The 24016-nt window shown below is 36.8% G+C and overlaps 1 protein-coding gene across 6 annotated transcripts in view; it reads left to right on the top strand.

The window, feature by feature from the left end:
* The window catches only part of LOC111057994 (synaptic vesicular amine transporter), a 106522-nt gene that overhangs the window by 36056 nt on the left and 46450 nt on the right, over window positions 1-24016 (top strand). The window contains exon 1 of one of the 6 annotated variants that reach the window (XM_039426956.1): window positions 19422-19562. The exons of the other annotated variants lie outside the window; for them this stretch is intronic. The gene's annotated coding sequence lies outside the window, so the exon portion shown is untranslated. Of the gene's footprint in view, window positions 1-19421; window positions 19563-24016 lie in introns of those variants that run through there. 6 annotated transcript variants of the gene reach the window in all.

Below are 24016 nucleotides of genomic sequence, written 5' to 3'. Positions count from 1 at the left end.
TCATCACAGGTTTGTGTGAATTCGATTGCCACCAAAAGTGGACTGTGAAGTCCCTCACTCACTCACCAAATACGAGCTGTCACATGCATGCTATTACGAAGAATGCCCCTTTAATAGGGTGACTCTGTGTCAGTGAACGTACACACGCTGCCCGCGCTATTTGTTCTAGCAAACAGACGCACGCGTGAACTCGCGACTCTCACAAATCGCTTTATCGGTTCAAGAGCCGCATCTTCATTGGTCTGATCAATGATTGGTCTGATCAATTCGAATCTGCTGATTAGATGCCGCTAGCTGATTAGAGGAACGATACTCCCTTCCACGTATCTCCTTTTCCACGTTAATCATAATAATAGAAGATCATAATCCACAGTTACAACTCGTTTAGGATTTTCTTCAATTTGAGCTTTGAACTCACTTTGAATCCCTCAAATAACTAATAGCTAGAGAGATAAAAATAAATGTTCACTTTTTATTGAAATTGTATTTTGAAATAATTAACAGCTTATTCATTAATATTTTCTTTATTTATTCAATTATCAATGTTTCCAAAATAGATCATGGTGTGTTGAAACTATTAATAGCCTAACAAAGAGAGAAGCCAACCAGGTATATTCTGTATTCAATCAATGTGTATATAATCTAGTATATCCATTCGAATATATAAATCCGGGTATCAGTCAGATAATGGGAAAAATTTCTCATCCTTTTCGTATTAATGAATAGAGAATATTGCAAATCGTTATAATATAAATGCATTAATGTTTTTAAAAACTCTTCGTTATTACTGTGATTAAAACACTAATTCAAATGAATCAGTTCTCTTGGACAAAATTCTACACAGAAAACTTCTGGAACTGCTGGAGAGACAGAGGGGCTGTTCGCTCATGTTAGAGTTAGCTTGATAGCGTGGAAGAGTTGAAGAGTATTTAGGAATGGGTTAGGAACGCGGGAGAGTAATGTCACCGAGATCGGTCGAAATAGAGTAGGATCATTTGAGAGGCCGAAGCCCATTGGGTAGGGTCTCGTATCAGTCCTAATTCAAGAGTCTTCATTTTTCTTGACGGGTGGAAGCTTCTAAGCAGAGTTAAGCTGGAAGAGCGATGTCTCTTCCCAATTTATTATAATGATTTCTTCATTAGTAAGGATACGAATAAATTCGTCGGAGAATAAAATCACAATGGACTACTGATCTACTTGTATTATTTCAATTTTCTAGTTTTTCTAACCATTGTACAAATTCAATGCAAATGATGATCTCATCAATCAGCACGATCTCATTCCATTACCCACATACAAGCAAAATTCTTATGTGGGCACTATCAACAATAAAAAATATTGATTCAGCAGACAAATCAAACTTGATACTACAATCTTGATATTTTTAAGTATTGATCTAGTGTAGTCTATGTACATACATTTGAATATAGTTTTCGGATTCAGATTGATACCAATCTCACTGATTGGAAAAGTTTGATAAACGTCTCTGATTGTATGAATAGGGAAAAGATTTGGTGAGACTCTTTATGAACTTTGAGCCAGTTGCTTTCTGACATCAAATCAAATCAAGTTTTATTGTTTACATCAGTTTAGAACAAAATGCACACACTAACAAATCATTCCATCATCCATTATTATGAAGAGACTATCTCTTGAATCTTTAATTCAAATAATGATCTACTTCATGATATTCTTCATGAAGAATATTTCGAAAATTTATGTCCCAGAAAAAGAAAGCATTTCTGAAATGTTGTGCAGAAAGGTTTCGTAACTCTTAGCAGGAACCGTGTGATTTACCGTTTAACCAAATTATACTGCTCAGTATTTCCCATCAGATATCTATCCCCAGACAGATATCTATCGGACATAGTAGATGAATAGAATAAATGAATTACGATTGCTCATCTGATACTCCGCATTGAAGTGAATAAATAAGTAAAAATTGAACCAATTTAACCATTCATTTACTTATTCATTCACATCCCAATTTAACCATTCATTTACTTATTCATTCACATCCCAATTTAACCTTCCATTTACTTATTCATTCACATCCCAATTTAACCATTCATTTACTTATTCATTCACATCCCAATTAAACCATTCATTTACTTATTCATTCACATCCCAGTCATTATTGTTATTGTCATAATTGTATCCTTGGTTTCCTCCTGCATAATTGTACGCTGAAACTCTTTTATTTCCATCCTCATAGCAACCTCCTTCATTATTTCCACCTTCGTAATTGTATCCTTGTTTTTCAACACCATAATTGTATGCAGAAACTTCATTTCCATCGCATTTATTCCCCACATGCGAGTATCTGTGTCGTTCTCAAGCGCAACCACTTCCAATTTGACGTTATTAGGCATGATGTTATTTGCCTTTTTGCCTTGGAAAGTTGAAAAAAAACTGTAATCAAAAATGTTCTCTTCAATTGACAATTATATGGATGAGCTTTCAACTTTGGCATTATAATATTTTGAAATTGAAAATAGTTTGAAAGTTTATATTGAGAGCAAATGAAGAGTATGTAGAGTAGGAGAGGAATGTCGAAAGCAGACAAAAAGCTGGCGGAAAATTGGAAAGAGCGAGAGAAAACAGCTAGTCTTGCTTATGAGTGGCAAGATGATGGAACAGGCAGTGATAATGATTGGTGAAAAGTAGGGAAGTAGGGAAGCCTGTAGAGTTGCTCGTGACTTTGCCGGTGGTCGGTAATCAGAAGAGCATCATCTGATTGCTGCTGGCATCATCTACAACTACATCATCACAGTGAGGGCCGAAATCGATAATATGTCGACGTCGTCGTCAGTTGTTAAGCAGCTCACAGATACTGCTGCTGTTGATGCCTCCTTGGGTTACTATGGTTACTCATTAAACCTTCATCACACGTAGTTCTTACTCGACAATGAATGAACACTTGCAACACCTATTTCGAAGAAAGAGTTCGGAGAGGTCCTACAAATTTCAATGGAAAGCCCGAGTAGATCACATGCAAAATAAATCTATTATAAGTTGTTCAATGAGACTTGTCTAATTGAATAAATTTTAAATTACTCAGTTTATGGTGATACATGCTGATTTGGTGAAGAGTTCCAAGCTCTTGTGACTGTAGATGTCACCACTACGATATACTTTCATATTGAATCCCCGAAGAAATATAACCTTACTTGCATGGATCATAAAAAACCACTATAAGCATAAAACCTTATCCAAAACTGGGGCCGGCCTTACAAAATTTTTGATTTCTGTTATACTGCAAAGGTAAAACGCCTTTTAGTAAAACTTACTCATAGATTAAACAATGATAAATATTTTATCCATATTTGCATAATATAGTTGTATTGATTGTATTTAGTTCACCTCAACCATTAAACCTGTTTTTCTATCCTCAATTATATTCTTTTTATAACTTCTTATCATCATGCTGTATTTATTTTTTATACTTAATTTACACTCTCAATTACTCTTTTCTTATACTGTACTCATTAATATTCTTATGCATTTTGCAAATTGCATGTACTGTATTTCTTATTTTTTCATAATAACTTGCTTGATATGATTGTAAATAGTACAGAAGACTGTTTTGGGCTTAATTCTTGCAGTCTTCCCTGTTCTTGTAATAAATAAATGAACAAATATGTATGCGATAACTTCATCGTTAAATTTTATCAAAATTTCATAATTTCTGCAGTTTCAACAAATTCCTCATGGTATAGTAGGACCATAGCCACGTCGAATAATGTCCGTCCTAGAAAGGACAAGGTCACACATGACGTTTACACAGTACACATTACACAGTGCAGTTGTCAACTCGATGGGCATGTAATTTTTAAGGCTATTCGGTACACCGCTTCATTTTTATTTAAATTGGATAATCTTTTTCAATATAATTGTTAAGATCATTATAAAAGTGAGAAAAAGTAGCAACTGAAATTTTTAAGTGGTCTAATAAGCGAGTTGTAGAAGTGCTAAACTCCGTTTTCTTTCCAGATCATAGACGGTTTCGAATTTTCCATTGGAGTTTTTTTTTTAATAAATTCAGTATATCATTGGCTTTGTTCTAATATGCGTTTTTCGCGATTAATGTCAGAATAAACAAGTTATTGTATTTACAAAAAATGTTACTTTTTTATTTATGTACGATATGGGGGATGAAATGTTTTAGTTTGGAAAGATACATTTTTTGAATTTTTAACAGAAGTTCTAACAATATAGTCGAAACCGTTTATGATCTGGAAAGGAAACGGAATCTGGAAAGTTAGCACTTCAACATATCATAACTCGCTTATTAGATCACTTAAAAATTTCAGTTGCCACTTTTTCTCACTCTTATAATGATCTTAACAATAATATTGTAGAAGATTATCAAATTTAAATAATTAAAAAAAGTGTTCCGAACAGCCTTAATATGTCTCAAGGCTGTGGCTGAGGTGAGAAACTGAAAATGGACAATACTAATTTTTAACAATAATAGAATGATTATTGTATTACTTTTTCAATTACCGCCCTTGAACTAGCAAAAATTGTTTGCAGTGAACATGATCTAGTGTCACATCCAATGTCATGATTGAACTTCAGGATTTCAAGCTCTACATTAAAACATGAAAAACTAAAAATGAATCGGTTCCTCAAAATCATCAGTATCACGCTAATTCATAACTACGCGCAAGTCTAGTTGATGAAATTCATTCAATCAATCTACAATATTTGGATTATTGAAAGCAGAGTTATCAGAGCGAATTTGGAAGGAAATGAGCTGACTAACAAGGTGGTGACGATCAAAGTTTAGAAGTCAATACGCTGCTACCTTGCAGTAGCAGAGCATTCAAAGCGCTCTCGCTCCAAGCGCTATTATTACAAACTTGCTTCTGTTCGCAGCAGGCATAACTCAAATTCAAACGCCCCCCCCCCTTGTTACACAAGCATTATCAGCACTACACAGCTATTTATTGGAGTTTGAGCAATCTGAAACAAAGTGAGCAAATATTGGTATATTAATGAAATACTAAATAATATGAGCATGGATACATTTTAAAGGTGTTGCTCATGTTGATAACGATATAACTATTTCAATTGAAAACTAGTGGAAAGTCTTGTGGTTGTCTTCTAGTAGACTCCTTGTAGTTGAGAGATTGGATTCGATATGCTTGATAAATTAAAAAAGAGATAAGAATGGAATAGTAATAAGAAAAAGAAAGGAGAGCTATTGTCGTTTCAGAGAAGCAAATAATCGGTGAAACTGAGGGGAAATAAGGACGCTCGAAAAATATTCCATCAACCACAGGGAGATGAAAGAACGAATTTCTGAGAAAAAATGGGTATCTTGCAATCATAAATTTAAAGAGTTATTAGTGCATTGATTATATATATCACCTCTCGTGAGGAGATCACAAGCCACCTCCCTCATTTTATTGTATTTATATTTATATTGTATTTCTTATTTATATTTTATTCCCTTATGTTATTTTAATTATTACCCACTGCATACTGCTGTATATCACTGAAAGTTGATTACCCTGATCTACTTTCAGCCTACTCCATTTTATTAATCAATAATTTGATCTAATCTACCTTTATAATTAATTTACTTTATTATTTTTCTGTTTTTTTCTCTTAAATATTCATATTAATTAGAACTTTTACAATATTTCCATTCATGAATAAATGCTTAGTTTAATCAATGAAATTAACGTTTTGGTAGAGAGTTAGTGGGAAGGATATTTTTAATATTCTTTCCGAAGAATAGACATTGATATGTCCAAAGCTCCGCCAATTTATGTAGATGCATAACAATATAATTATCTATAGTTATTATATTACAAATTGCTTTTTCATATCATATACAGTTCAATAATTATTTTCTTAGTCTATATTATGTAAATCCATCTATAATTTTGCTGTATTGTAAGCTATTGTATATAAGTGTATAAGCCAGTATATATTGTAATCTACATAAATAAAGTACTCAATCACCTGTTTCAAACCCCTGCTAGTTCGTTCTGTAGAGCTATCTCAAGTCACTGGTTTTCTAATGATCGCTCAAAGACATTATTTGAATAACCTTCAGTTACCCTGTTGCCAACATATCGACTGATATGCTGCAGAGACCTCAAAATCACTTTCAAACTTGACTAAACAATGTTTTTAAATAATGAACGGTATTTGCCTCACATAATTTTCAAAACTGAATAAAAATACGAAAACATCTATGGAGCTAAAGAGGACAAACATCAACACTGATTCCTACAGTGTTGCTTATTATATTGTGAAGTCAGTGGTCAAGTTTGAGATGATTGAGTTATTTATCACCAATCACATTCTCTGTATTAATCAAAATATTCACGAGATGTGATCAAGTTCGAGTCTAAGACGATCTCATACTATTGTGTAAGCAGTAAACCATCAACATGTTATGATGAACCACAATTACGAGTTTGACATGGAAGCAAGAATTCTTTAACCTTGAAGCAACCTGTGACCCAAGAGTGAGTTTTGAAAAAGAAGCGAGGCGAGATGCATTATTAGAAGGGCACGATCCGGCATTACAGCTGAGCGAATGGAAGTTAATGGTCGCCTGTCAGCTTTCTGTGTAAAAAAATGATTAATTTCAATGGCGAAGGCTAGTGGTGGCCGACCAAGCAACGAAAACATGACGAGAATGGTGTTGGTGCACCACACAGACCCCGGTGCCCCAGCAAGGAGGTAGCATGTGAAGGAGAAGGTGAGCTTTGAGGAGAGAGTGAGCTTCGAGGAGGGAGTACATGAGTACTGAGTGCTGTAATTGATACCTCCTAGAGACGATGACGACGACCAACTCACTTCTGGCCCACCGCGACATTGAAATATGACTCCTTGTAAACTGAGTTTCGACGTCAGTGTTTGAGTGGAGGCTGTGACGAGGGCTGCACAATAAGTTTGACTAATGACTCTTCAAATTCAGCCTGAAATAGTAACTTTCCACTTCCGACAAAAGTATGTCGAATGCATTCGATAATGTGTGAGGAAAGAATGCTTGTTGCAAACATTTGGACACAGAGAAAGAGACTGGGGAATTTTTGTGGAAGGTTTGTGAATTGGGTAGGTTTTCCATGGTTTGGAAAGACGTCTCTTGTTATTAGCAAGCCCCAAAAAATACGTAACGTATTTCCAGGCTCTTCTGTGATAGATCAAAATTACCACGAAATCAATTATGAGAATTGGATTCAATCCAATGGACCAGTGACCATTCCAGTGAAAAAATCATCCCATGCTCTAATAGGACTATTCCCACTCAGCCCAGCAGAGCGAGTATGATTACGAGTTGGGTTGGATCTGATGGGAATCCAACTTTATAGTTGAATTTTTCAATTATTATTGGAGTATGAGTTCAATTGTATTTCACCAATATGTGATGAGTTGTAAGTTGTACTCATGGCTCGTGGTAATAGATCTTTATAATGAACAACTTTAAGAAAAAATAATAGATTGATGGAATAATAGATAAAAAAACACAAGAATACAATCTCAATGAAACTCTAAAATGGATAGACCAATACTATCAATTGCCCTTCGAAAGTGTGTGAACAGTGAATTGGGGTCAGCCGTCATGGATGTGGAGCATCGTTGATGTTGTGAAACTTAGTAGTAAATCAAATGTCAATAATAATATCGTTTCTACAATATTCAATTGAAAGATAGTCTAGCTGGCGACGAGTTGATTTCCCATCTTCTCCAAATATGGCGTTGTAACCATGGCAACAGGAAATCAAATTCCTTCAGTGGGAGAAGGAGAAGAGTGGATGGAGGAGAGGAAGAAGGAAGAAGAGAAAAGGAAGGAAGAGGAAGAGGCAGAGTAGATTTGGTGGTGGATCGTAGAGGCAACTCCTCACATATGCTTCTCAATGCTCATATCCCTTTTGAAAGTCAATCGTGGAAACGCACTGTTTCTGCCGAGTTGTGATTGCTTGAGTCTAAATTAAAGGCACTCACAGTTCGCAGGAGCTTCGAGAGCTTGCGGATGAACCAGTTACCAACATTTCGTGATAAGAACTCTTGAAGTTTTACTACTTGCCGGATCGTGTGTCTACAAAAAGTGTGAATGCTCTCATTATTGACAACTCGATTGAAGGGTACAGTATCAACGAATAAACTTGAAGATCTCAGAAATACAACTTGTGATCTGTAACAAAATTAAGAAGTGTTCCATTGGGTCTTCCATAATGTTGCTTCGATTGACTGGTTTAGCCCGTATTAACTACTGAATTGGTCTTCAAAAAAAAATTGGGCGGGTCTCATCGATCAATCAAAATGTCTCCTAATGTTGTAGACTCCTATATTGTAGACTTGCTACCGCATAGGACATATGCGACTAAAATCAGAATGAACAAAAGTCATTAACAGTAAGAATCAGAATCTAGAAGTCTCATCCAAATTCGACGTCCGAAAAGTAAATTGGAGGAATACGACTGAAATCAGTGAGCTTTTAATTGAATATCATGAATGTATCCGCACAGTCTGTCATATTGAGAAGGAACAAGAGCGAAATAGTGAATACAAATGTATCGTATTTTTGTATAAAAAATATTTTAAGTTCAGTATGAGTGATATTTCTCAACCATATTCAATTCATATATCATAATTGAACCAAAATTCTTTTCAATTCCACCACATTCTCCCAAGAATTAATTGATGCTTTACTATACATTCATGAAAATATTATGTCCACTAGTCCACTGATTAGTCCTAGATGTATGATATTGATCACTAATTTCAATTTACTCATTAGTTATTGGTCTCAAATTATAAATGAATATTAATTTACTGCTCACTGTTATGATCAATCTACACAGCTATCTCACAAACAGGTGAGTCTACTTTTTTGTCTACAATGCTGGATACTCTGGATAAATAAAATAAAATAAAAAAATACCTCTTATTTCTCTACTCTATTTTTTGGTAATTTACATAATTGACAGTTGACAAATATTATGATATTATGCGATGTGTAAACTTGGGGTGAGTGGATATATTTTTCAAGACTGATATGATCACCAACGGTATTTTCCCGATAGATGTTCCAATTTTGCAAATGGAGGCAAGAGCGGTGAACGGTGATCGACTAAGTAGCCGGCCGGACATGCGGCACTCAAATGCGTCCGCACTCCACAAATAACACAAAGGTCGGATCGGAGATGATTGCTGAAATTTCGCATTGTTGCAGTGAGTGAGCCAGCGCAGCGCACTCTTCTATTCATTGTTCGGTCAGCTATTTTATTCTTCTTTCTTTCTCTACTCTCCGTTTTCCCTACAAGGAAAAAGAAGGATTTGGCTTCGACATTTGCCGACGTCAGACCACTTTTACAGCGCCCCAAAGCAACTCTTCCTTTGCTACGGTTCTCTCTTTCGCTTTATCTGCTCTCTTCTGCTTCAATTTCACCCCAATTCATCGCCCACGTCCCTCTGGTATTCAGAATTACTTGTTAGGCTACTTGGTCAGGCAAATCTTTTGATGAATGGGGCTGACAAAGAGTTCACTACTCACCACAGTCACTGTCAGTTATAATTACAAGTCACCAGCAATTTATAGTTGAGTACAAGGTAAGATCTTATGAATTATCTGTTTCTGTGAAGAACACCGATTACAGAATTTTATCACGGATAAGATGAAATGTTATATCTTATTTTCTGATTAATAATAATAACAAACACTTCAAAACTTGTGAAAATATATGCAAGGGAATTATTTTTTCATCTAAAGTTGAATTTGTGCTACATAATAACAGGACTTATATATATTTATTACATCTTTATTCTCTATTCACTTATAAAATTTGGAAAATCCACACACTCCATCATCACAATTCGTTATTCAGTAATTGATATAGTATTTTCAATAAAATAACTTTTATCTGCATTTCAGCCACCCTAATGATTAATACGGACTTACATATAATTTTGTTGCTTAACAAACACAATTTTAACAATTTGCTTCAATAATAGATACAATAATGTGTCTACATGTAACAATGATGATTCTATTCTGGATACCTCGTTGTTTCAAGTATTCTCAGATAGTTTGATGATTTGTTTCAAATCGAATGGAGTGAGTTCAAGTCTTTCATCATAATATTTGAAGGAACTTAATTCGATTTCTTCCTATATTTATAAGGGTTTCTTCCACCGAGATTCAAGCTCAGATCAAATCGCAAAGCAGATGCCCTCAAAATTGTTCACAGCTGGATGATCACACAATCCTACATTCAACTCTTGAGGTTTGAATGTGTGAACATTTTAAGATCAGCGAGAGTAGAAAGATTTAAGGAACGGAACAAAAGTGTAATCCTGAACTCGGGCAGAAGATGAGAGGTATTTGAAAAGCGGTTGGATGATAAGGAGTGTGGGAAAGGGAGAAAACGTGAACGTTTCCCAGGCAGGTCGACAGAAATATAAAGAACAGAGATCCGAACAATAGCTTGCGTCTGCTAGGAATATTCTGATATTTCTGGTAGAATATTCTGAGATTTCTGCCGGGGATAAGTAGAAGCGACATAATGGAAGAGCTTCAATAAGCTCAAGCCCTGTAAAACCATGCTCTGCTTGGTTCCTAGCGGTGGTTCATTCTTTCCATTACTTGATGGATACACCTCTGCAGCAGCAACTCCTCACTCTTCACTAAATTTCATGTCACTGTTAACAGTGAACAGCTCTACTTCATCAACACCCGATCGCTATAGTACTACATTTTTCAAACCAACCCTTTTATACTACTTTGTTATTACATTTGCTCACTTCTACGTCATCTCTCAAACAAAATTATTCCTATTCTCTCCCAAGAGACTCAAATTCTAACATTCAAAATTCTTGTCAATACTTTGATACTCGAATGATTCGATAAAAGGGAAATCTCTCTTTCCGAGAGCCGACACATTAAACACCAACCTAATTTAGTTACTGACAGTTACAGCATCAGATAGTGAGAATCATCGATAATATTCGAACATTATTGTCTGAACCCAATTATCCAGTAGGTCAAGTACATGAAGTTGTGTTTTTGCAAAAGAAAATTTATATCTCATAGTTCATATGCTTCGAGCTTAATAAGCTACAATTCATCCTTGGTCAAAATAACATTGATCACATAAGATCAACTTCTATACTTGTAAAACTACTTTAAAACATCTTCAAGACGATATTCATCTTCAGTATGAATGGAAATAATTTTCAAGTTGTGGAGAAGTAACGCTACCCTCGCTTCCCCTACGCACCAGTAACTTGACTACCCTCTTAGATTATCACGCTGGTCCTTCGCAAGCATAATATTCGGCGCACGGAGCCCAACTTTAGCACAGCAGGCGTTACGTTCATAATTTGATTCAACTGTAATTATTGCTTGCCGCTCTGATCATGAAGTCGATGATGTTGGTTATGGTGATGACGCTTATGATTTTGCTGATGATGTTCCTTATGAATTATAATGTTGATGTTGGTGATGATGATGTAGCTTAAGATGATGTTGCTGATGATGAGGTTGATGATGATGCTGCTGGTGATGATAATAATAAAGACGAGGATGATGAAAATGATATTGAAGATTGAGGCAGCAGCGGCGACGCAGCCGAAAACGAGACAAAGACGTTTCAGAGGACGGCTGCAAGTGGCGGAAAAGCAACAAGCAAGCTAGAACTCGAGAACTGGCAACTGGATGGCATCGCCTGTTTAATCGCATTTGTCTGCCTCCTATCTACACAATCCCAGCCAAATTGACTTACAACTAGTCCTTGCATCAGCTACAAGCTTGTCTCAGCGGTATCGCAACACTAAACTGCGTTTGCGTCTGTCCACGTCCGTTCATCAGAGTCTCTCGCTCTTCTCTCCCTTTTTATCCAATATTCTCTCCAACACACCTTCTCACTTCCCTCTTTCTCCTCTCTCTATGCACATACAATCGGATTAATTCCTACCCTAGGGATCACTTGCTCACTGTTGACAGTCGCTGCTGGTCGGAAATTTTTGGTTGCTTGTTGCATTTGCTTCATTTAAAATCTGTGATGGTATGAGATTTTGGTTTGTGAATATTGTCTGTTAATGGAACAAGATATTTTAGAAGGCTCTGAGTATGCGAATGATGTTTCACTCAAAGATTATAATAAATAGGAGATGAATAATGGATAAACAGAATATTTATTCATTTATTCACTCATACGTGTATTTAAAACACATTTACATATACTGCCCAGTGTAGTATTTCAAACATAATAATAATGTTTGTAATTCAAAGTCTGATTCTCCCTATGTCTGGCATGAATTCTCATGTAATGAAGTATGTGATAGAGACGGTTTTTGTACGCTTCAGCTCAGGTAGGCTACAACCTACCAAGAAGAGGAGACCCAAACTAATAATGAATTCATATTTTGTCTCTGAGGAGAGTTAATACAGTTATCAGCTAAGCTGTAATAAAATCAAGACACGCCTTAGGGAAACTCTTATAGGATGAGGTCAACCCCTTTCCAAGGCAGGCTGTTATTATATATGGTTGTTGTTTATTACAGGGATGTACGGTGAAGCGATTTAATAGGCAGGGCAAAAGCGTTCGTCGCTACAGCTGGAAAAAATACGAGATCCTGCTTGTGGTGGCAAGTTTTCAGTACAAGGTAGCTTTAAGGAGTCATTTGAAGTTGATTGGAGTTCCTTCTGAGCAATTTATTCTACTTTTGTATGACAAGTTTGAATGAATTCAGAATATATGAAGGAAGAATGAATGTACATTATCTCATGTCTATGATAGGAGTATTTTTAAAACTTCTCTATTGTCTTAAATTACCAAATCAAATCATACACAACCTCTTCAATATTAGACATTGAACGTTATTCATCCATTAGCTGACGCTAGTGTTATTATATGATCAATCCAGGAATTATTACAGTTATGAGAAAATGTGTTATCAAAATCATAGTAGCGATAAGATTAAATATTTATAATTAACAAATTTTATTATTTGACTGATGAATCCTACTTCCGATGAACGCTATTTATTATTTCCTGTCAATTATATTTGGGGATATATTAACACTAACATATCAGGAGAAATCGTACGTATTTAAAGTTATTTAGGATAAATGTGTTATCAAAATCATAGTAGCGATAAAATTAAATATTTATGGTTAACCAATTTTTTTTGTATGATGAGTCCTACTTCCGATGTACGGTATTTGTCATTTCCTGTCTATTATATTTGGGGATATATTAACACTAAAATATCAGGAGAAATCGTACGTATTTGAAGATACAGGAACACAGACGGGAGGGGGGTAGCGAATGAGAGTAGAAAAACAGAAGGAAAAATTACCAACAAATACAGCAGCAAAAGACTAATATGACAAGAGAAATAACAACAGTGAAAATATTGGTAGAAATTGTGAACAGTATTCTGGAGATAATTATGAGCAAGGCTAGAAAGTCGAATGTTAGGGAGAATAATTTGGGAGGAAAAAAATGGGAGGAGAACGGGGGTGAAGAAGAAGAAGAAGAAGAGAAGAAGAAGAAGGAGGAGGGGAGGAGGAGGAGTAGGAGGTGGAGGAGGAAGAAGAAGATATAAAAATAGGAGTTCAGGAGTGAATTTATGGATAAAAGAATGAAAAGAATAAGAAACGAGAGAAGAAACCATACAAATGATCAAGACCAATAACTAGGAATAGATGAAAGGAAGAAGTAGAGGAAGAGTAGAGGAATAAAAAATGAATTTGAACATGCTATGACCTGCAAAAGAAGATTAGAAATTATAGTGGAAGGAATTAAGAGTTAAGGGATTCTGAAGTCAAAATAGATAGAGAAGAAGAATCAAGATAAAGAAGGGTAGAAATAAGTCAAAATGGATAGTGGAGAAGAAACAAGATGAAGAAGGGTAGAAATGAGTCAAAATGGATAGAGAAGAAGAATCAAGATGAAGAAGGGTAGAAATAAGTTAAAATGGATAAAGGAGAAGAAACAAGAAGAAAGGAGAGTAGAAATAACAGGATGAAAAACAAGTAGTAATAGGAAGAATAATGAACAGGAGAAAAGACAGTGGAAATGATGAAGGCAGACTGCTACTATTTGACTTGCATTACGGTGATAAGAAGTTGGTGGCGGTGCTGTAAGGTACTCTTCGGTTGGAGGTTGAGGGTTGAGGGTTGAGAGCGCCAGTAGCTGGGAGCTAGTGGAGTGGCAGGCGAGGAGAAGTGAATAATGCATTGGACGGTGAGATGGATGGATAGGCATGGACTCGCCTCACCCTCACCCAGAGTCCATTACATTTGGTATACAGTCTTTCCACCGTCTTAAGGCAATAACTTGTGGCTGACGAGGAAAGCGTTTTATTCAGAGCCTGAAAGATATCTCAGTCGTCACTTATACGCACGAATCTTCACGGGGCACGAATTGAGGCGGCTGAGTGCATGAAAGCCGCCTCTGTACTGAAAGAGTGATAGGCTCAGTCACACAGCGACAGCAAATGAACTTTCTTTGTTTCCTCACGGGATACAGGGTGAGCCGGTAAAGTAATACTGTACACACTCTCGCAGAATGGAGGAGAGGGTGAGTGAAAAAAAATCAGAGACTTCATTTCACAGTACTAGTCATTGTCAATAATTATAAATACATCTCCATTCAAGTTAATGTTATTGATGAGAATTTGCGATTATTGAATATCAAATACAGTCTAATAGAAGATTATCAGATGAAAATTCATTTCAACTCACAAAGAACTGATCATAGCAAGTGATCAATATTCTTGTTCATCTTAGAAGATACACGAATAGGTGAGGAGACCTTTGAATCAAATAGAATGATTATCGAAATGAGTTTGAATTAAATCTATTGGAAAATGAGTTATTTGAAAGAAATTTCTACAGAGATAAATTAAAAGAGATTGAGAAATGAGAATTTCTGATGGATGTTATTAGTTTATGAATAATAATTATTCTTCCTTGCACGAAAAAAGTTATGATGGAAAGAAATTTCGAAAAAACTGTTTTTTGGGCTTTTGATGGTTATAACTTATAAAATATGCGTTTCAGAGGGAAATTTTATAGAACAAAATTTGTAGAGGAAGATTTTAAAAATATTTTCGTTAAAAGAAACGGTTGAATATCTTCAAGCGATATAGCAAAACCCTAAATAATTTGGCGGCCTTTTTTTCGATATGTTTTCCTGTGATTTTGACTTCTTAACGATCGATCATCTCGATCCTTATTATGCTAGACTAACGAAGAAATTGAGACATCTTCCACGGCTGTTACCCAAAAATGACCACGGAGTGCCTTTTTCATGACATTTGCGCCCAGACTATATTGTTAGTTTATTAATATATAATATACAATTAGTTTAAACATGCATTGTTATATCAGCGTTAGATAAATGTATGGAAGTAGGTCTACTTGTAATCTACTTCCAAAACTATATTACTCGAGCACGAAGGTAATGAGTAAATTTTGAGCTGGTACAGCAATATTATTTACTACTCTTGGTAATTTTGAACGACGTAGTAATCTATTTTTGCTGACTCCCCGTCATAAATTTTCACTTTACTCACACTACAAGAAATGAATACCAGTAGGAAGATACCGGTTGAATTCAGTATTAGTATAATAATTTCAGTCGAATGCCATATTAGCGGAACACTAGTTACAGTTCAATGCGATAAGTTTATTAGAATGTCCTATTCCACCCTCTAGGTTTCCTAATAATTGCGAAGTATTGCTACAACGCGGACTAGCTACAGTCGGATATGGGTCGGGGTCAGTAGCCGTACTGACAGGTGGAGTTACCGGACCTACACTTCTCCCTCTATCCTGATTCTTTACCCCCTGCTTCTTTCGCGAGATTTTTAATTTCAGGGGAAGAGTGTATGTCCGTGCCGTTGCTGGCCGATTCGGCCCTCGGCCTTTGGAATATAGGTTGGGTTTTAAGGGAGTTTAAGATAAACCTATACAAGGAGACGGATCTGACTATCAGATCCCTACCAATAATTCTTTTTATAAAGGTAGTACGCAATCTGAACTAACTGCGAATTGACGGCGAGCAAGCTGTACCTGCAAGCCCGGGATGTGGTTTTTCTATGGGGTTTAAGGTGAGAGCTATTGGGTAAAGGTATGACGGAACTATGGAGTTATTAGTAGTATTTAGGATGTAGTTAAATAAGGCCCGGTATAGGGTGTAAGCTATAGAGAATAGGGTGCAGGGTATGAGGTATACGGTATAGGGTATAGGGAACAGAGAACCAATAATAAGATTATTATTCTCTACAGCAAATAAATATCTGCTCAATAATCCGCAATCTGAGAATTGCGCTCTAGCTCTCAGCAGGTTGGACCTGCTAGCTAAACATAGTATATCTATTTCAATTTTATGATAATTGAAGTTTAGAGGATGAGGTTTCGGGTGTCGGATTTCTGAATCGCGAGCCTGCAGCTGCGAAAGGATTTTCAGCAATTCTGAAACTGCTAAACAGGATTTCCGCGCTAATCTGGTGACTGCGCGCCGGCTATTAAGGGCCAATCTGTGACTGCCCTTAAGGGTATGGGAATCACTCTCAATCGTCCGAAACGCTTTTAAATAAATAGTCAGTATGTCGACTATTATGAGAGGATAGGGAAGGGTTTACAAGGTTTCTCCTAAGCTTCTCGCTGGTCTGAGGACCGCGACTGGGTCGATCTCTAATCTGTGACTGAGATCCTGCTCTACATAAGGTTTCCTACACCTCTCGCTGGTCTGAGGACCGCGGACGGGGACGATCTCTAGTCTGGAACTGAGGTCTCGCGCTAAACAGGGTAGGAAAAATTAAGAGGGAGAAAGAGAGAGGATGCCGCAGTCTAGGAACTTCGGCAAGGGAATCCTCAAGCTGTACCTGAGAGCTAGAAGGATTTTAGAATAGGCAAAGTTGAGAGAGAAAGAGAAAGGACGTCGCAGTCTGGGGACTTCGACAAGGACGTTCTCAAGCTGTACCTGAGAGCAGGAAGCGTTGCAGTCTGTGACTTTAACAAGGACGTTCTCAAGCTGTACCTGAGAGCAGGAAGCGTTGCAGTCTGTGACTTCAACAAGGACGTTCTCAAGCTGTACCTGAGAGCAGGAAGCGTTGCAGTCTGTGACTTCAACAAGGACGTTCTCAAGCTGTACCTGAGAGCAGGAAGCGTCGCAGTCTGGGACTTCGACAAGGACGTTCTCAAGCTGTACCTGAGAGCAGGAAGCGTTGCAGTCTGTGACTTCAACAAGGACGTTCTCAAGCTGTACCTGAGAGCAGGAAGCGTTGCAGTCTGTGACTTCAACAAGGACGTTCTCAAGCTGTACCTGAGAGCAGGAAGCGTTGCAGTCTGTGACTTCAACAAGGACGTTCTCAAGCTGTACCTGAGAGCAGGAAGCGTCGCAGTCTGGGACTTCAACAAGGACGTTCTCAAGCTGTACCTGAGAGCAGGAAGCGTTGCAGTCTGTGACTTCAACAAGGACGTCCTCAAGCTGTACCTGAGAGCAGGAAGCGTTGCAGCCTGTGACTTCAACAAGGACGTTCTCAAGCTGTACCTGAGAGCAGGAAGCGTTGCAGTCTGTGACTTCAACAAGGACGTTCTCAAGCTGTACCTGAGAGCAGGAAGCGTTGCAGTCTGGGAACTTCGACAAGGATGTTCTCAAGCTGTACCTGAGAGCAGGAAGTGTTGCAGTCTGTGACTTCAACAAGGACGTTCTCAAGCTGTAGCTGAGAGCTAGAAGGATTATAGAATAGGGAAAGTTAAGAGAGAGAAAGAGAAAGGATGCCGCAGTCTAGAAACTTCGACAAGGAAGTCCTCAAGCTGTACCTGAGAGCTAGAAGGATTCTAGAATAGGGAATGTTAAGAGAGGGAAAGAGAAAGGATGCCGCAGTCTAGAAACTTCGGCGAGGAAGTCCTCAAGATGTACCTGAGAGCTAGAAGGATTATAGAATTGGGAATGTTAAGAGAGAGAAAGAGAAAGGATGCCGCAGTCTAGAAACTTCGGCGAGGAAGTCCTCAAGCTGTACCTGAGAGCTAGAAGGATTATAGAATAGGGAAAGTTAAGAGAGAGAAAGAGAAAGGATGTCGCAGTCTAGAAACTTCGACGAATACGAGCTCAAGCTGCACCTGAGTTCTCTAGGAAAAGGATTGGGCTTTTCCTACTTGGAATTACAGCAAGTCAGAAACTGCTAAGCGAATTTAAAATACAGGGCCACTCTATAGTATGAAAATTAATAAGGAAAATACACCCCTTAAAACTGAGATTACCTTATTACAGAAGAGGAAATGCACACAAGTGACCAGTCCTAACATACAGTTACCTGAATCACTGCAGAACCCAATACGGAGAATAGCGAACAAATTCTCGCACTAAACTTAAACGTCGTGAAGCGACAGAGTCGGGACTTAAGAATTAAGCCCTCAAAAATAATCCGCTATAAGAGCCTAGCTAAATTTCCCACTCAACTATTTGTAGCACAAACTTGAGATCCCTTACAGGTTTCAAACCAAGGATAACGTGTTCACCCCCAGTGATACGAATTTAAGATAAATAGCAGACAAGAAAGAAAAACCCACAAGGGAGTTCTAATTCCGAGTTGTTCGAAACTCGACCTACAATATTCTATGTTAACACAAAATAGAATAATAATTAGTATCGGGAATGTCGTAAGGAGAGGAGATTCACGACCCGATCTCACGCTCAACCACCGAACAACTGCCCTAAATGAAACCTACAAGGACAGAGAATCCCCCAGGAAAATCCACCTTCAAATACAGTCGGCAATTCGACATACAATATTCCATTCACTAAAATACAGAATAGAATATTAACCCTCTAGTACACCACTATTAGGAGCGCCGCTCGGAACGCAGCCGTACACAAACCCGTTCACCGAACAACTGCTCTCTCCCAGGTCTTCTTGAAGCAGCACCGGGTCGCTGAAAATTAGGAGGCCGGGGGAAAAGAGATTGCCGACCAATGGGAGTCTGAAAAGACGATCACGCCACTGGTCATGTGACAGGGTTTGAATCCACTAGTGCTGATGCTAAGGGTGCAGCTAATGATGACAATGATACTAATTGCTACACTAAATCAGGCCGGTAAACAATATTTCTCACCAGAAATTACAAGAAGAATGATACCGACTCAACTCGGTAGTCGCTTATCGTTTTGATGATACGGATGCTGCTAATGCAATACAAAATACGAGAACGCTCAGAGTGGTAAACAAGATCTGGAAATTTCTGGTTATGATGAATCTGTTGCTGATGATTTATAGGGGTTGGCGACGATGGTGATGATGGGCATACATTACTAAGTCCAACAAGATATATCTGGAAGTCGACCCTATTCTTATTCTAAAACAGAATAAATTCGCTAATTTTACACTAGACGACGGCTCTCCATCCGTCACAAAAATTCACTTTGTGACAAGTTCAAGAACAAATTTAATTTTCGTATTTTGTTCCTCACTAGAATTGGTCAACATTGTGAACTACACTATATTGAATTATTCATGTGATAAAGAGACCTTGTATGCGTTCTATTTTTTTCTTGAAGATTCAATTTATCAGAAATCAGGTAAGACCTTCATAATATTTTATGAATTATATGCAGGAGATATCTAATAATAGATAAGGAAAGCTTTATTCATAATCAATAGCAATCATCCTGACATGATAGAAGAGCAAATCCAAAAGCAAAACAATACTAACTTGAAACAAAATATTATTATAGTCTACTAGGAACATTCTTTGTTTTCTAGTAAGAGTATAACAAATAATGACGAATCTTTCCCTGAGTATATTCTGTTGTTTTCTTCAGTCCTTTGATAATAATTATACGGTTCAGTCCTCAAATTAATATGAGTTGATATCAATTGGATGTAACCAAATCTGGAATATGATGACGATATTCCTTTCAATTTTTAATCTTAAAACTAAGATTGAAACTAGGAATATTCTACTAAGACTACTGACTACGGAGTTGACAGTTTGTACCAGAAAAATTGATCCTCACGGAGGACGAAAGAATCCGAGAATAAAAGTTGTATTCTATTAATTGTTGAATGTAAACCTAACGCCAGAGTAGAGCGCAACTATAATAAATGTTCTCATGAATCGCTTTGATGATTGCAGTGATCGCTTTGCTCCTCCTACCATCCTTCTGTCATTTATGACAAAAATCGATAGCTCTGACCACCTGGAACCCTGAATCTAATGAGCATGTTCTGTCATTACAAACCGTCAGTGACTAATTGAGTATCAGGCATTTCAATCATACGATTATAATGGAGGACAAATCTTCATACAGACCTAATTTATTACTTCCTCGTTCCACCATCAATTGAATTAATTTTTAATCGATCATTTCATTCAACACAAAATTCACAAATAAAATCAAAATACTGAAACAACACAAACAAAGTACATTTTCCAATAAAAATACAAACAAAACAGGCTTCATGGTGGGAAGTGATGTGATGAAAAGAGAGAAAGGAGGAAAAATGCTCAGCCAACTACGGCTAGGATATGACTATATTTTACATTGAAATAATATAAATTAGCATTTTGTAAAGAACTATTGAATTGTAAATTTCTCAAGTCATTTTTTTCTCAGATTTTAGCAATTTTTCAGCTCTTTATTGAATTAAGTATGAGCCTATTTTATTATTGACGAAGAGATATAAATATTTAGTATGGGTTAATATTTTTTCTTCAGTTATTCACTCAAGTTAACATCCATATTAGATAATGAACAGTCAAATGTCAATATGTGTTTTTCACTCGAAAACATGATTCCGTATTTTACATTGAATGAGAATTACAAACAGTTTTAACTCTCGCAATAAATCTAAATCAACCAGCTTCACGAACAGACATAATAGTTTGCTAATCGCTAATAGAAAGCTTCATCATCTACCTTCAATTAATAAGGCCGAACTCATAGGCTTATTAATTACCATAACCTGTAACTTTTGTTGCTAATCCAAAGCGGATTTAAGAGGCACTAGTAGACTCAATTGATATTCACCAAATTCGAATCCAAATTCAAATTTATTCATCCATCAAAAAGCATATTTACAAAAAAATAGTGTAGCAATAATATAATGAATATACTCCCTGTGTGGAGGTTTGTCTGTAAGCAGGGAAAAATTGAGGAGTTCTTGAGGAATCTCAAAAATTGGGTCTGTCAAAAGTAAAATGTTGATGAGAATATATGATTCTTGTTGTATTACACACTAATCATTTCTGCCCATAATGCAATCTTGAATTATCGTCGCGTTTGTAGGAAGGAAATCACTAAGTTGATCCTACTGTTTTTCATGTTTTTTAAGCTACTTCAAGAACTACTTAAGAACTTCACATATTTATCGATAATGGTTATTTGATGTATTGCCTCATCAAGTGAAGGGTAGGAATAGAAAAAGGGTGAATGATAAGAGTGAATCGTCTTAAAAATTCAATAGACTCGATTAAGAAATCAATGCATGTAATTTATTTAAAAATATTTCTTGGAATTTTTCAATACTAATTCTAGAGTCTTGGAAAAGACTCCTTGTTTTTTCCGATTGCGAAAATGTCCATTTTAGAGAAAGAACTCCATCCCATGAACATTTTTAAACGTTATGTTTCATGTTCATACGATTGAATTGGTCAACTGATAGGTTTCATATTAATCATCCAACCTCATCTGACAACTGAAGGATACTTGGATCGTGTACTCTTATTATAAAAATAATGTATTGTACTAATAATGTTTGTACTATTAATGTACTACGCTGATCGACTGTGGAGTCCAGACTTCATTGCTACTAAATTACATAGCTCTGGATTCTTAATGATGAATCCCCGCATGATCAGTTGTCTTAGTTTAAGTTTCATTTATTGGAGAGGAATTCAATCCAACTATCTTTCATACAGCCTATGGGGCCCATAACAAACACCTTATCACCCTCTATACACCTGTTGCTAGCCCTGTGTCTATTACAGTGCTCATTTCGAAGAGGCGGGTGGGAGAGAGGGGTTCAGAGAAGCTCCAGGAAGTCGATCACTGTTGATAGGCGAGAGCTCGAGCCATGTAGACAGGCAGAGGGGAGCTCGAACTCTCACAGGGGACTTAAAAGCGAGCAATCACATTGTGAAGGCGGGTCACGAGACCCGAATCGTAAAATATGCTCGCAAACTCCCAGTTTAAAGCACTCTAATACCCTTGTCCTCACCCCTTTCCATACTTCACATATTCACTTCCTCATTCTCACAAACTCTCTAGATATACTTCTCTCATTCTCTCTCCTTCAATATGTCTCTTTTCTATTTTCTCTCACATACTGTCTCCCCTACAGCCAGCGATCACTCACCACAGCAACCGACTGCATTAGAATCGAATACCACTGATTCATTGTATAGAACTCAACCAAATTGAAAAATCGTTTCTACTCTCCCATTGCCGTTGTTGAGAAAATGCTCGTTGGGGTAGCCTTGAAAATAACCAACCTATAAACGGTATGATATTGCTATTTTTTATTGTAACAATAAAAAAATAGATGGTGTGACCAAAGTTATTAGTTATATATAAAAAAAAACAGGTAAAGATATAAAGCGTGATTCTAAATTCCATTTATTGTGCGTACAAAATTCTAAAATTCCCAATCAAAATTTAAAACTTTTATTTTACTCGACATGTAAGTAAGTTCTATTGATGTAAGTCCGATAAGTCCGATAAGTTCTATTAATTATTGTATGTAAGTGCATAAGATGAGAAATAGAGTATTTAAATCTGAACAACAGTTCTAGGGTCAGAACATCTAGGCATAGCCAATTAGCAATTTTCAGGTATTATCATTATCTTTAGTATGATACCAACTGAGAATCACCCGTGAGTGATTTTGAACTGATCTTAAACGGCACAGGCCTGGGAAAGCATCGTCCTACAGGAGTTACGCGCGATCGTCTCAAAAATAAACTTATCGTGTAACATGTAACTCAATGTTCAATAAAAGTACTCACAATAATATGATCAATTTCATAATTCACTAGTTCCCACTATAAAAATTTTACTACTTGACCTGTGTAAGGTCTTTATCAAATTTGAAGAACTTCCACTGCGACGCTATATTATATTAGAAATATGGCATCAATCGGTAGTGGAGCAGAATCAGTAGACCTGGAGCACAGAAGGAGTGTAAGTGATTGCTCACGAGATAACATCTGAAAAAGATCCCAGCGGAGCGTTCGTTCCATTGTAAGTTGATTTAATTTGTGCTAAGAAATGCTTTACCTCTCTTCTGCCATTTTCCCGTCCAATTTTCCACGTTGGAGAGCAGTGAGCCAGCTTTATTAAAGCCCTTCACTGCCACTGAATTAACTTCTTTTTCTTATACGCTCTTCCCCATGGCAAGAAGCACGACTCAAGTCCTTTCTCTCTATATCTCATATCGAATACTTTCATAGCTTCCTTCTTCTTCGCTCAGCTCTCTTCCTTATATTCCTTACTAATACAGACGCAATCAAAAAGGTTTCTTCCTTGAACAGATTGTTGTTATTATCATCTCCATTCTTTTATGATTGGATATTGTCCATTAGAGCATGACACAATCATGCTCCCATACAATACAATAATAATATAGAAGCAATTGTCATATATTATATTGCTTCTATAGAAATCTAGGAGATTGAGGAACGAAAAGATTCATAGTGTGTTCAACAATCCAACGGGGTTTTCTCTAGTAATTTTATTTTGAACATCCAATCTTACAATTCTCAATAATAATCATTACCTATGGAATTTTGTTTTGAAATACGAGTACGTTCAAAATGTATACGTTGTAACGAGGAACTCGTAGTATAAGGAGGAAGAAGGAAGTTATATTTTTGTGAATGTATATTTAATCAGAAAATACAATTTTTCAAGAAGGGTTGATTCTATTCTCTCAATCTCTCACCACTCTTTCCATTCGACTTCAAGAGGCAATACTTATTCCGAAACTCAGTTCCAATTAATTATCGTGAAATTGGCCCGCTAAAGTGCCAACA

Source organism: Nilaparvata lugens, chromosome 4 (assembly GCF_014356525.2).
Source record: "Nilaparvata lugens isolate BPH chromosome 4, ASM1435652v1, whole genome shotgun sequence".
Lineage (NCBI taxonomy): Eukaryota > Metazoa > Arthropoda > Insecta > Hemiptera > Delphacidae > Nilaparvata > Nilaparvata lugens.
Note: the sequence above shows the minus strand (reverse complement) of the source record. Positions and strands in the feature narration are given on the sequence as shown.